General features: G+C 32.6%; 1 protein-coding gene across 1 annotated transcript in view; it reads right to left on the bottom strand.

The window, feature by feature from the left end:
- The window catches only part of LOC149526235 (protein NRT1/ PTR FAMILY 1.2-like), a 15,318-nt gene that overhangs the window by 3,539 nt on the left and 4,308 nt on the right, over positions 1–7,471 (bottom strand). The window lies entirely within an intron of this gene.

Below are 7,471 nucleotides of genomic sequence, written 5' to 3' on the forward strand. Positions count from 1 at the left end.
AGGAACAAATGAGATATGTCCCCTTCAAATCACTTAGGGTGATGAATCTTATCCGGACTACTCATTGATCTTCGTATGCTTCATGCCATGCCCAAAAGCACCCTGTTTAAGCATTTAGTTATCTTCAGACCCGTAGAGGTGGAATCAAAGCATGACAATTCACATACAAGATAACCTGGTATCACAAGTCTAAGGATTACTTACACTACTGTCACATGAGAGTATTTCCATAGACACTTGAGTGAAATACCAAATGGAACCCTCATAGCGGGTCATGTTTAGTGAACTTGTTCCATAACAAGCACCCACATACTATCCCCAAGTATCTCACATATTTCAACCTATGAGATCAATTGCTTACTTCTAAAGTAAGGAAGCTTAGCATGTACTAGCCTTTGAGCATTGTCAATGCCCTTATTCTTGACAATACAATGACCAGGAACATATTTAGGAACAAGGCTTTGATGCATAAGAATCTCATAATTATAACATTTATAATTTCTTTGCAAGGCCATTATGTTCCAAGGACTTTATCTACATAAGTCTCTCATAACTCTTTATAAATAAACTCATGGATAAAAAAATACCTCATACATTATATAAAATATCCATAATGTATTTAACATGAAATATGACTAATTAATATAGTGTTTTACAAGCACAAAATCGATAGGCTTGTAGGGCTTACACTAACAACATGATGATGCAAATGTGAAGTGCCATAATATGAGCCACCAAGTTTAGGGCCAATCTTATACTCCATTTTACAATCGTTACAAGTTACCTTTTCTACTTCATCTTGCTTTTTGTCTATTTTAGTGAAATAACTCCAAAACATTTAACATTTCTATTTTGGACTTCTTACTAAATTGTTCAAATTTAGATATATATGATTGGGAGGGAATTTCTTCTTCATTCAACATTTTCACATCATCACCCAAATTTACACAATTTTCAATTTATTGATCTATTACCATCACCTTCAAATAAGATAAACATGATTAACAAAGATAAAAAAATTTACACCAACAAACAACAATATTTATTGAAATGGATATTATATATGTGCCTTGGAAATGGACTATTTAAAGTTGCATAAAGAAAATGATTTTAACATGATTCTTTATTACAAAAGTACCTTGATTATATTTTGTGCTTGTCTTCCTTGCCTTTCCTTAAAAACAGCCTATTTCCTTAGAATTAGCCTATGTATAAATAACAAAATTAGAGATAGAAGATAATAAGTTAATAACATATATAAGGAGATGATGTAAATTGATCACTTCAAGAGATCTATCTCAATTCTAAAGAGATAATGTAAAAGAAATGAATGCTATGGTGATACTTTGATAAAAGGAAAATTATGTATGGAATTGTTACAACTAAAATTTTTAAGATACTAAAATCACACTATGAAAAATGTTTAAAACTCCATTAAAATCAAATGCCAAAAAAAATGAAATTCTATCCCAATGATAAATACTGACACAAATTAAAAACTATTTAATTGAGGCTTTTGCAACAGAGGTATGTGATTTTGTATAGAAATTTCACATCTATTGGTAAAGAAGATAATGACATAGAAGAAAGGGTAGCCTAGTCAAATGATGAGGAAAAAAAATAAAATAACATTGCTTGAATGCATTAAGTATATTTTAACTAAATTGTATTTAATTGAAAATATTCTATCAAAAGTAACCCTTAAACGAAGAAACTATACGCATTGAAAAATTACTTATCCTCTCTCAAGCAACACCAAATATTCCATAGTTAAAAATAAATAAAACACTTAATGATTTAAGCTAACTAAAGCACTTCTTTTGCACCACTATACAATTCATTCAAAGTTCCTTTTTCCTTCAATTTTCCTTTACTTTCTTAGTAACCGAATAGGAAATGAACCAATTTTCATAAAGAAAAAGCTAATTCATGGAAGTTAATGAACATGAAATTTTAAACCAGTAAACCACCCTAGATCCAATCATTAGAAGCTCAAGAATCATAAAATTATCCAAAGATTCCAAACAAGAATCATTAAATCCATTGAGAAAAAAAACCATTAAATTTATTAAATCAAGAACTAATAATTTTGTTACATAGAGTTATTTTTAACACATTTTACAGACTTTAGTTTCTAGATTCTTGAGCTTAGGATCGGATTTTAACCCCTTTTAGCTATGTTTCTAGTGTCAGTTAGATTTTATATTATCAGTTAACTTCGTTGTTGTTAATTTAATCTCACTTTAATTTATCTCACTTTACTTTAGGAAAAGTTATTGCTGATTAATCAACTTAGTGTATTCAATCATATGCTATTTTATTCAAGTCAACCTGAGTCTCCTTTGTCAAGGTTTAACCTATGTTTCCAATTCAATCTAATTTTGATCAGGCAATTAAAGGCATTAAGAATAGAATAACATAAACGACTTAAATCCATCAAACATAAGTAAAAGAGAGATAAATAAATCAGACTACATATTGAGTTCAATCATAATCTTGGATTAATGAATTAGTTTCCCATCATGTCACACATCATCATCAAATAAAGTTTAAATAATAAAAACAAACTAAGAAAATAAAAGAATAACAAAAAGATAAACTCAAGAATTGTAATCTTGATATTCCAAGTCTTCTTGAATCCTTCACATTCGTCTCAGCTTAAATGACTTTGTGGCTTGCCTCTCAGCTGTTAATCTAGTGTTTCTTTTCTTTTGTTTTTCTCTTTTCAAAGTCCTCTGAAAGGTTGTTTTCATAGGGCTTAAAAGCTAGGCCAAGTTGGGTGAAGAAAGAAGTCAATTCCAAGTAGGATTTCCTCATTGAATTATATGGGTCACAACCTTATCCAATTAATTAACTGAAATCATAATTGCTTTAAGACTGTTGCAGTGCGTCAACTTTGATAAGATTTTGAACACCTTTTAGGCCGAACGGGACTTAGTTTAAACATTGAAGTTATATTTTTCTCTTATCTTTCCAATGGTTTAAGAATAATCTCATTTAGAGCTCTGTAGAGAGAGTTATGATTGAAATACCAAAATATGTGCAGTGGAAGTCTGCACCTTGAAATAATACTCCTTTTGTCATTGAAATTCTTCTTTCATCAAACACCTACAAAAGCATAAATAAATTAGTAACAACCTACCTTAACCACATTAACACCAAATTAAGTATAAAATTAACTAATATTAGATTGACTCACTTAAAATAACTAATTTAAAATAATTAAATAAAACTTACTAATTTCTATATATTACTACAAGAACTAAGCTAAATTATTATCAAAATTAAGTCCAAATAACTCTACATTATAGAGTTATCAAGAGGTAATGATGATAAGCTCTGTTTTAGCCCTCCCAAACATTGAAAAGCCTTTTAAGGTACAAACAAATACGTCAAACTTTGCTCTTAGGGGAGTACTATTACAAGAATGACACCTAGTTATGTTTGAGAGTCATAAACTAAATGAAGTGAAGAAAAAATACACAACACAAAAGAAAGAACTATTAATAGTGATTCATTGTTTACAAGCGTGGTGACACTACTTTTTAAGATCTCAATTTATGGTTAAGATTGACATTACCGTTGTAAGCCACTTTTTCACACAACAAAAACTTATAGCTAAGCAAGTGATATGGTAAAAGTTCTTGGCTAAATTTAATTTTTCTATTGAGCACAAAGATGGAAAGACAAATCATGTAGTAAAGACCCTCAGTAGAAAGGCTGAGTTTGTTGCTTTCAGAGCGATCACACCAATGATAGCCAACGAAGTGACCACAGATATCTGTAATCTTATTGAAAAAAACTTGCATCGAGATCCTCAAGCAATTGCCATTATGAAATTGGTGGTGAGTGGAAAGTCAAAACACTTTTGGGTGGAAAATGGACTTTTACTAACAAAAGGACCACACATATTTGTTCTAAGAGGGGAAAAGTTAAGGTAGAAGTTAATGCAGAATGCCACAACACCTTTTAGGAAGGACACCTAAGTTAGCAACGGACCCTTGCACTATTGAAACAAGGTTACTATTGGCCTCATATGCAGCATGATGGGATGTATTATATCAAGACATGCCTCATTTGCTAACAAGATAAATTGGACAAATAGAGACCGACGGGAATTTTCAAACCTCTATCAATACCGACCAAATCGTGGAAAAGTATTTCTCTAAACTTCATAGTATGACTTCGTAAAATGGAAATTATGATAGCAATCTTGGTAGTGGTGGACCATTTCTCCTAGTAGACAACATTCAACTTGGTGTAGAAGTTTGGTCCTACACAAGAAATGGCTCTACAATTTTTAAACATGTTGTAAAATACTAGTGTGTTCCTAAAAGCATTATTAATGACAAGGATCCAAGGTTTACTAGTTTCTTCTAGAAGGAGCTTTTCAAGCTATTGAGGTCAAAACTGAATTTCAATTATCACCACAAACAGTCAGACAAAACATTTCAATAGGTTACTAGAAAAATATCTATGACACTTTCTACAAGTGAACCAAAAGAATTGACCCAACCTGCTAGATATGGCTCAATTGTGTTTTGATTAGTAGAAAACTTAACCACTAGTAAAACTCCTTTCAAAGTCGTCACCTGACAGGAATCTAGACTTCCCCATACCTTAGTGGGATCATATAGTGAGAAGAGTCCCCAAGCGTTCAACTTTGCTAAAGAATGGAAACAAAACATCGAAATCATCAGACCATATTTAGGGAAAGCCTCCAACCACATGAAGAAGTGGGCAAATAAAGGTTGAAGGGAGCAGCACTTTAAAGTGGAAAATTAGTGCTAGTGAAGTTGGTACTTGAACAACTTCAATTCTTAAGGAAGAGAGCTTGAAGGCTAGTGTGGAAGTATGAAGGTCCAGTACCGATTATGGCCAAGGTGGGGAAGACTTCGTACATGATTGATTTGCTTAAATCCATGAAGGTACACCCCATGTTTCACGTTAGCAACCTGAAGCCGTTCCATGCAGATCTAGCAAATACAAGTAAGAGTCAAGCCACGAGACCCGCCATCAATACTAAGCCATTATATAAATAAGTTGCCGGTACTTATGATGTAAAGAATTATGCAAGTAAAAGATATGAATTCCTTTAGTAAAAAGAAATATATGTCAAAATGTATACGAATATGCAAAGGTTAAGTGAGAAAGAAATATATGTCAAAATGTATACGAATATGCAAAGGTTAAGTGAGAAAGAATGGTAATTCTAGCATGATGTAAGTTAGTAAAATGATGATTAATGTTTGAATGAGAAAGAAAAATGGGAATGATAAACACTAAGTATATTAAGCTTGGTTTATTGCTAGGAAGTGTGCAAGTAGAAAAGGAATATCGTGGTGATTAACTAAAAGAGGAAACGTAACCAGATAAGTGGCGAAGTAGTATCTCGCCATAGTGAGGTGAGTAGGGGGTGTCTATTTCATAAGATTTATACATTATATATTGTTATACGTTTAATAAACGTTGTCGATTTTCTTTAAATGCAATTGTGGATAGGATGAGTTGTTAGCCTCGATAGGCTATTTTAAAATAGATTTACAATGATTTATACATTATGATTGTGGAAAGCATGAGTTGGCAAAAACCATAGGAAATAGTGGATGCAAGTTGATTTGGAAATTGTTTGTGTAGACTATTTATATACATATATGTAAAATATTTTAGAAACTAGGAAACAAGCCCTTTTGCACTGTTTGCATCAAAAATCCGTGCCTTATATCTTTGTCTGTGACATGCATGGTTAAATTATTTTAATGCAAACTTTTAAGAACTAGTTTTAGTTTGATCTTTACACAAGAGTTTACACCATACCTTTTAATGTGAAAAGCAATTTGAAAGGTTACCGAACTTTGTTTTCAAATGAGCGTCGAGAGTTGGCTGAATGTCACATCAAGATAGTGTGACCCTTGTGCACAAGTAAGTTCTAGCTAAAGAACCTTTGGGTCACTAACGAGCTATTAGACATGGCTGTGGCCATGGTCTATGATTATACGCAGCGAAGCCACGAGTTCATATATGTGGCTAGCCCACAAGTTAATATACGTGGTTGTGACCACTTGATTTCTTCAATATCGACCAACATCGTTAAGACTACCATGGGTGTGGGAAATTGGTAGAGGAGGACCTCCTAGATTATTATTACGTGAAAGTTGGTCTACCGGTTGATTATTATGATGATTACCTACTCGAGAGCCTTGAAAGTTTTTAGACTCATACTCTTTTGCATGGTGAAAAGTTAATGTTTTTTTCCTATAACTCCCTCATTTGAATGAAAGCTACTAGTGCTTATATGTGATCATGAGTTGATTTATATGGATGTACATGTTGATTTTGACATGCCACTCATTTTGGAAGCATGTGTACTTTTATACTGTTATTTCTATTTTTGTTGGAAAGTGAAGATGTCGGTGATTAAAATTTATTTTGCTATGCTTGTTTTTGGCATTGTTTTGCCAAAAAGCGTTTTGCATTATGATTTTACAACATTTTTATAAGGCACAAATACCTTGTGATTTGGTTTTATAAGAGTATAATTTTATATTCTGGTTTTAATATTCAAATTATCTGCTTTAAACTTGTCTCCCATCTGCGCCTTGCTCATGAAGTGGATGATCACTGAGTCTGTGAGACTCACCCCCTTATTTTCCTTTTGTAGATAGTGATCAGCCTAGCATGCATTCATTAGCATTTATAGTTCACCATGGATAGGTAAAGGCATCTCATAGCACTTTATTCTGAGTTGCGCTGCTATTAGAGGTTGAATTGTCCGTAGTGTAATTTGCTTTTGTAAATAGACATTAGTCTCAATGTAATGTACAATTGGAGATTTTAAACTATAATGTATTCTTACAATTATGGTGAATAAAGGATAAGATGCCTTATTATGATTTATGTTCAATTCTTATTGCAAGGAGTTTTATGGTTCAAAGTAAGTTCATAGATTGATGACATGAATATGAAGTAATAACTCAAGCTTTAATTAAGGCTTGCTCAGAACTTGACGAGTCTCCCACCAGACTCGAACGCCGATAGCGATCGAGGAGCGGTTGTTACAGTCTATGCTCAAATCATGATCCATAACCCAACCCAATTGCTCAAGTTAAGTGATATATCCTATCATCTTAAGTACATGAGGCCTTACTGGGCTTCCCTCATACATCTTACATCGGAACAATTCCTTTGAAATGTGGAGCCATATTGGCCAACATCACACATGTGGCTTGATTGAGATAATCCATATAAACTCTATTGGCCTATTTTTTCTCATTTGAAGCATCATCGTTAGGTTCCTGTAGAATAAGACCATTTAGGACATAAGACTTTCTCTTGTTTCAAGGCAATATTGATATTGCAAAACTAGTCAATGAAATTTTAGCCTGTCAACTTGTTTGCATCAAGTATGCTTATAAGTGACAAATTATTTGTCATGATAGATGTATATTCTATATAAACCAACATATATGAT

The sequence above is a fragment of the Theobroma umbraticum genome, unplaced genomic scaffold (assembly GCF_002168275.2).
Source record: "Theobroma umbraticum cultivar Fairchild unplaced genomic scaffold, ASM216827v3 scaffold_459.0, whole genome shotgun sequence".
Lineage (NCBI taxonomy): Eukaryota > Viridiplantae > Streptophyta > Magnoliopsida > Malvales > Malvaceae > Theobroma > Theobroma umbraticum.